The sequence below is a fragment of the Sinocyclocheilus grahami genome, unplaced genomic scaffold (genome assembly GCF_001515645.1).
Source record: "Sinocyclocheilus grahami isolate Dianchi unplaced genomic scaffold, SAMN03320097.WGS_v1.1 scaffold584.1, whole genome shotgun sequence".
Lineage (NCBI taxonomy): Eukaryota > Metazoa > Chordata > Actinopteri > Cypriniformes > Cyprinidae > Sinocyclocheilus > Sinocyclocheilus grahami.
The window spans coordinates 386,249-394,205 of NW_015505763.1; the positions used below are offsets into that span (position 1 = coordinate 386,249).

General features: G+C 36.6%; 1 protein-coding gene across 2 annotated transcripts in view; it reads left to right on the top strand.

Annotated features, from left to right (window-relative positions):
- The first annotated feature begins 711 nt into the window (after positions 1-711).
- The window catches only part of LOC107556937 (gelsolin-like), a 16,577-nt gene continuing 9,331 nt past the window's right edge, over positions 712-7,957 (top strand). For both annotated transcript variants that reach the window (XM_016240204.1, XM_016240205.1), the window contains exon 1: positions 712-808. The gene's annotated coding sequence lies outside the window, so the exon portion shown is untranslated. The remainder of the gene's footprint in view (positions 809-7,957) is intronic.

Genomic DNA, 7,957 nt, shown 5'->3' on the forward strand with positions numbered 1-7,957 from the left:
TTCATATCAATATTTCAAATTATAAGGTGCATTGAACTAACTCCATCCTTGCACACCCCCAAAAAATGTTAAGGTGAGCCTGAATTGTGGCATATTACTACATTCAATCTGAACAAATTGACTATGGCAAATGATTCAAATATGATCATATAATAAATATTTAAATTGAATATATATTCAAACATATACTGAAACATTAAATATAAACTCAATAAGTTCAAATTGCTTTGCCTTTGACCAACCTTTTACACACCTGAAGAAACTAGCCTAAAGTAATTACTGACTCGGCCTTTTGTAGGCTATGCATTGAGCTTCTGTTCTATTGTAGACTGTTTTATTAATGTTGGATATTATTAATTAAATAGTTTATTTATTTTGTTGTTTACAAAAATAAAGACATTGTTTAGCATTTGAAAACTATAATATTACCATGTTATTAAACCATTGTCACAGAACAATTCAGTCACTGAAAATGCTTGAAAACACAGACTGGAAAGTAACATACACAGACCAGAGAGCAATAAAACATTAGTAACTGTGGTGTTTTGGAGGTAACTAAGGTGACAATGATAAACTGTCAGTGTGGGGGAAGTACTGAGCGTAGTATCCACGTGGCGCAGTAGGTGGCAGTGATTTGCCTGGTCCCGTTGTCGGAGGGGAGTGGTTTAAATGCCAGGATCACCCCCCGATGAGGATTATTTAAGCAGGCTGTCTGAAACAGAGGGGTGTTGCCCTGCCCAGACACAATATTCTGCAATAGCATTTACTGTATCTCCGCTATAGACCGACTCCTGTCATTCAACTATAGGTAAGTCTGTTATATTTTACATCTATGTTACCTTTAACCATTCTCATCAGCCACAAAGTAATGAAGTCAGCTGAAATGTGACGATTTACATCACTGCAAACAACGTTGAACTGTTACTTTCCACACAGGCGTCTCTGTGTGCGTAATGTTTCCACTGGAGTGACACTTTCTTACGGGACACGCCAAGAACTCAAAACTCATTGCAGTTTAAATCGTTTCTACATGTGAAGGACGTGCACTATATCGCATTGTTTCACAAAACTGCTGTTTATATGAGCGCTGAAACTGATCATACAAAGCCATATATGGAGAGATTCTGAATTCTGGGATGCGCCTTTTTATTATGCGGTAAAACGGGCTCTTTGGAAGTGCGCAGTCTGCAGGACGGCTCTGACCTGCTCTCGCATATGCATTTAGAAGAGAAGGCCCACCATTGATTTTTTTAGATTGATTTATCTTTTGCTTCAACCTAAGCTGAGTGGAAAAATGGTTGGTTTCAGCATTCAAGTGCAGATAACTAAAGCAAACATATTGGACTACTTTTAGAGTAAATTTGGTGTTATGTAAAATAATAAAAAAAGAGCTTTGTCGATTTCAGGAACTTAAAGATTTGAATTGCATGCCGTGTGCTGTAATAGTTCCACTTTTGATTACTCATCATCAGACCCTTGTGCGCATTTATCATCTGTTACCACAGAAACACACCCAACTGAGACAAACATTAACTTTGTGGTAAAGATGCTGTAGCGAAAGAGGAAGTTGCTCCACATCACCTCAGGAAACACCTTCAGTGTTTGTGAAAAACTGCAGCAACCTTCCAGCTGAAGTCATGTTCATGACAGTTATTAACCAGTTAGACTTTATTTCTGGAGTATCTAAAACAGAAGTTCTTTATTGAGAATTAAGGTTAAGATGTTTTTTTTTCTTCAACTTACCATTTTGGTGAATAGTGTTTGCTTTAGTTGCCTCTTGGCCCTTGACTTTAAATTTAAGTTAAAGTAAGTTTCTCTTTGGCTGTTACAATAGTGTTTATAAAGCACATATGTGATGGCAAGAAACTTATGGTAAAATCATTTAATACATCTAGGTCTCTGGTTGCATTTTAACAAAATCTGTAGTTCTTTTATGAGTTTTATATTATTGCAGTACTATGTGACAATGTGAGAAAATAGTATGAACCACTTTTAGAATTATAGGTTATAAAGAGGTTTCAATTCTGTCACTCATAGACATGAAGAATCTGCATGTGAATCTCAGCAATGGTGACAAAATATTCTGATAATGTTGATATGATTTTTGAACATCTCAAAACAGGGCAGTAAAAAGTCACAACAAAAATAAAAGCAAATAGTAAGAATAAAAGAAAATTGGTGCACCATTGGTGAGAAAAAGTGCTATATGGCACCTGTAAAAATAGGTGCTAAATAGCACTAAAAGTGGTTCCCCTATGATTTCAAGCCAAAGAACCACTTTTAGTGCTATATAGCACCATTTGTTTTAGAGTGCATGCTTCACAATCAGGCATCTATTTTAAGCCAGATATATGAAACAACTGCTTTAAAATGAACTTGAATAGACATGCAGCAACATTTGCTCTACTTCAGCTGTAGTCCTATCAGCATGTACACCAAAGTCTATGCTGTGTGATCTGGAACTGATTTCCAAGTCGATTTTGATGTGCCCAAGTACATAAAGGGACATTGTAACTTATGAAATCTCTTCTGAACACAAAGCTTCAGTGTGAGAGAAAGGCTAATTAAATAGAACATTGTTTCACGCAAACGTCTGACCTCAGTCTCTAATTTACTGCTCCGGGTTACTCTCGAGACTTGCATGAGGTATTTAGCATACAACAGGCTATTCTTAACTAAACGCATCTTGTCTGATGTAGCTGATGAGGTTGCCGCCAGTCTGCTAGCCCACAGGAGACTATAAATAGCCTAGGTCAAGTGACATTTGCTTATGGGTCAAAATGGGAGGGAGATGTTTCTGGGAAGTGCCTGTATACTCTGAATAGGCCTTAATAAAAAAAACAGTAGGATGTCCGAATACCAAGAATACCATGAAATGAAAGTTCACCCTATCTATTTTCTCAATGCATGTTGTTGATCTTATTGTGAATAATTCAACCATGCATGTGTTTACATTTTATTTAAATGTCTTGACCACAGGGGCGTGGGAAGATGTTTTCGGTTGGAGGTGCTGTGTGTGTCCGTGTTGGTTGGAGGTGGGGGGGCTGGTTCACTTACGTCGGTGCTCGTGCTGGTGTTGGATGCCTATTTTGGAAAGTTTTTGCTGGGATGGGCATTTAAAAAAATCTGAAATTCGCTTTTGCGCCATTATCTCCTTGTATTAAAGTTAATCTTGTTCGCATTCTGTATAGTTCATGTCTGATACCACGCGCGACCGTCACGTGTTCATGAGGATTAGGCTAATCATCCCAAAAACATCACAAGTAAAATTAATCATGTTTATAAAGATAAACATGGGTTTGTTATAGCCCACTTACAATTTACATTTCAGAGATCATTACAAATAAATCATTAAATGCTAAAACTGAATAAATTTACATGAACAAACTTGGCGTTGCATTTGCAACCATGTGAAAACAGGGGGTGCTGCAGCCCCCTCAGCACCCCTACTTCCCGCGTCCCTGATTGACCACATAAGTTGCTCCACATCACCTCAGGAAACACCTTCAGTGTTTGTGAAAAACTGCAGCAACCTTCCAGCTGAAGTCATGTTCATGACAGTTATTAACCAGTTAGACTTTATTTCTGGAGTATCTAAAACAGAAGTTCTTTATTGAGAATTAAGGTTAAGATGTTTTTTTTTCTTCAACTTACCATTTTGGTGAATAGTGTTTGCTTTAGTTGCCTCTTGGCCCTTGACTTTAAATTTAAGTTAAAGTAAGTTTCTCTTTGGCTGTTACAATAGTGTTTATAAAGCACATATGTGATGGCAAGAAACTTATGGTAAAATCATTTAATACATCTAGGTCTCTGGTTGCATTTTAACAAAATCTGTAGTTCTTTTATGAGTTTTATATTATTGCAATACTATGTGACAATGTGAGAAAATAGTATGAACCACTTTTAGAATTATAGGTTATAAAGAGGTTTCAATTCTGTCACTCATAGACATGAAGAATCTGCATGTGAATCTCAGCAATGGTGACAAAATATTCTGATAATGTTGATATGATTTTTGAACATCTCAAAACAGGGCAGTAAAAAGTCACAACAAAAATAAAAGCAAATAGTAAGAATAAAAGAAAATTGGTGCACCATTGGTGAGAAAAAGTGCTATATGGCACCTGTAAAAATAGGTGCTAAATAGCACTAAAAGTGGTTCCCCTATGATTTCAAGCCAAAGAACCACTTTTAGTGCTATATAGCACCATTTGTTTTAGAGTGCATGCTTCACAATCAGGCATCTATTTTAAGCCAGATATATGAAACAACTGCTTTAAAATGAACTTGAATAGACATGCAGCAACATTTGCTCTACTTCAGCTGTAGTCCTATCAGCATGTACACCAAAGTCTATGCTGTGTGATCTGGAACTGATTTCCAAGTCGATTTTGATGTGCCCAAGTACATAAAGGGACATTGTAACTTATGAAATCTCTTCTGAACACAAAGCTTCAGTGTGAGAGAAAGGCTAATTAAATAGAACATTGTTTCACGCAAACGTCTGACCTCAGTCTCTAATTTACTGCTCCGGGTTACTCTCGAGACTTGCATGAGGTATTTAGCATACAACAGGCTATTCTTAACTAAACGCATCTTGTCTGATGTAGCTGATGAGGTTGCCGCCAGTCTGCTAGCCCACAGGAGACTATAAATAGCCTAGGTCAAGTGACATTTGCTTATGGGTCAAAATGGGAGGGAGATGTTTCTGGGAAGTGCCTGTATACTCTGAATAGGCCTTAATAAAAAAAACAGTAGGATGTCCGAATACCAAGAATACCATGAAATGAAAGTTCACCCTATCTATTTTCTCAATGCATGTTGTTGATCTTATTGTGAATAATTCAACCATGCATGTGTTTACATTTTATTTAAATGTCTTGACCACAGGGGCGTGGGAAGATGTTTTCGGTTGGAGGTGCTGTGTGTGTCCGTGTTGGTTGGAGGTGGGGGGGCTGGTTCACTTACGTCGGTGCTCGTGCTGGTGTTGGATGCCTATTTTGGAAAGTTTTTGCTGGGATGGGCATTTAAAAAAATCTGAAATTCGCTTTTGCGCCATTATCTCCTTGTATTAAAGTTAATCTTGTTCGCATTCTGTATAGTTCATGTCTGATACCACGCGCGACCGTCACGTGTTCATGAGGATTAGGCTAATCATCCCAAAAACATCACAAGTAAAATTAATCATGTTTATAAAGATAAACATGGGTTTGTTATAGCCCACTTACAATTTACATTTCAGAGATCATTACAAATAAATCATTAAATGCTAAAACTGAATAAATTTACATGAACAAACTTGGCGTTGCATTTGCAACCATGTGAAAACAGGGGGTGCTGCAGCCCCCTCAGCACCCCTACTTCCCGCGTCCCTGATTGACCACATAATTTTTTATCAAAATGTCACAATCCGAACTTCTGGCATATCAGATCAGCCTCTATCCAATCAATAACTGATGGATAAAACCAAGTCCCCAACCTACATTTTTGTTCTTTTCTATAACAATTTTTTTTTACTCTGATACATTTTTCCCTGAATACAGAAGAAAATATCTATAGTTACTTCCGTTTTATCAGGATTTTAAGGCCACAACTGCTTCCATTAGATTTGAAAAAAGAGAAAGAAGAATTAGGAGTGGGGTGGTACCAAAACACTTGAAAAAGTGGTTTCTCGTGGATTAATATGCTTTTTGGTGGATGTGGAATGCCTGGGAATATATTTAGGCTATAGCTCCCACCTGAATACCTATCAATAGTTGAGTAGTAAGTTTGTCACTGAATTCAGAAAATCTGGTACATTGGATGGACAAGTCTTTGTTTCCTCACAGTTCTTTCTTTCCTCAAGTTCAGACACAGTGGCCCTCTGAAAAAATGTTGCCAGAAAGGATATAAATCTGAAGTGGAAATGAATACATGGGGTGGTTCTGAAATCTGTTAAATGATACATATCCAATTTGAATTTAACAAATGTGTATTATAAAATAATTCATGTATTCTGACATAATCCTCAGTCTGGAAGAACTGATTAAATCATCTTCCTTTTTCCTGGAGTAATGCCTTAATGAGAGGAACTCCTGAGTTGACTTGGTTTTTCCATCTAGATATTTCTTCCTAGACCTTTTACAAGCACCAGTGCTCCTTAGATAACATCTTAGCACTGTCAACATTAATTCTACGCCTTGTTTAAGCTCCTGACTGCACCCTGTGTTTACCCAAAAAGAAAACAGCCTAACCAGTGACTGCACTGACTGTGTTTTACAGCCAGGCTCCATATTAAAGTACAAGAATCTCAGAATTGTAATTTTGTATACAGATGAATATGCAAGCATTCAAAGTCCAAGCTATAAAGGCTGTTAGATTTTTACTATAAGATTGGTGTGGCCGATACTTCCTTGTCTAGTTCCACCGATTTAATGTTAAACAGCTAACAGAACACCTTTCTTAAGAAATTCACGAAAGCAAACACATGCAATGCAGCATAAAGAAAATTCTGTGAATGTGTTATCAATCTGATGATAGTGTCACATGCCAATGTTGGTTTTGTAATGTTATATGACATAATAAAATATCACACGTCTTGCAATCGATACAATCCATTGTGTGTTACTGTTCTTAAATATATTCTTGAAGACATTTGCACGTGTTTCTGAGTTGCAGGAGATGATGAGGTATATCAAATCTGTGGCATCAATAAGCTCAAAAACACTACTCTTTACTTTCTGTGGAGGCACGGTATAACACCTACTCTCACAGTCCTCTGTTATTCTTGTAATCACTAGCTTTGTGTGTGTATAGTTGTGTTTGGAATAGAACACCCATGAAGAAATGCTAACATGTTATCAGTCTTTGTGCAAGTTATCTACCCGGCTACAGGTATCTATGGTTGCATGAAGCAATTTTAACATCCATGGACCCTTTCCATTCTACAAAATGTTCTTTACAGTAAAAGATCATTGGATCTTTTCAATGTTCTTTACACTGAGAAAAATGGCTTATACGTGAAGGTTCTTTGGGGAACCACAAATAGTTATTCTATTGGTGAAAAAATCCCTTTTTTGGAACCTTCATTTTTAAGAGTGTATTACGTATTCCACAGATTTGTTTGGTGCCATCTGTATCCAGGTAATAAGAGTAAACAACTTAGTAATGTGTGAAGTTGGTGTTGCTGTTTGTGGAGAGGTCCTTTTTTTCTGAGGTCAAAGGTCTCATGTGGGGGCCCTTGAATATTTCCTTATGAGGGCCTTGGAGGCAAAAAAATATATATCGTCAAGAAATAGACTGTATTTTAATGTTGTTTTAACCCTTTCCCCAACTAAACTAAGAGACTAAGAGAGAGTTAAATAACCTTTAAAGAACTATACAGGGGCTTACAGGTTTTATGGTAGTGGTGCTATATAGCCGCTGAAGAACCTTTTTTTTTTTAAGAGTGTGTGGTGCCTATTTGCGGTTTGATCAAATACAGGAAGTGTAATGAATGCATGATGACAACTGTATTCTATGCAGTTCTACTGCAGTGCTTAATTGCCAGGCCTGGCACATTGTCTTGTGTTACATGAGTGTACAGTAGAGAGAAAAATAAGACTTTATCATCATGATATCAGAATATATGGTCGACTTCTCGTGTCATGTGCTTGGAGATGATGAGAGACATTGTGCCTAATGGATATGATTATTGAAATATATCGGTACCATATCGGTTATCAGCCTATGTTAGAGATGTTTTCTAATCTCTAATTGGTTGATATTGGATATGTCCAATAAATATTGTAGTTAATATTGCATTTTTGATTGGGCAGTCACCCATTTCCCTATTTTTACATTAATATTACATTTGTCACACTCAAAGTTAACCTTTTTAAAATGAATATACAATTTATATACTGTTTATATATATATATATATATATATATATATATATATATATATATATATATACATACTATATATATATATATAT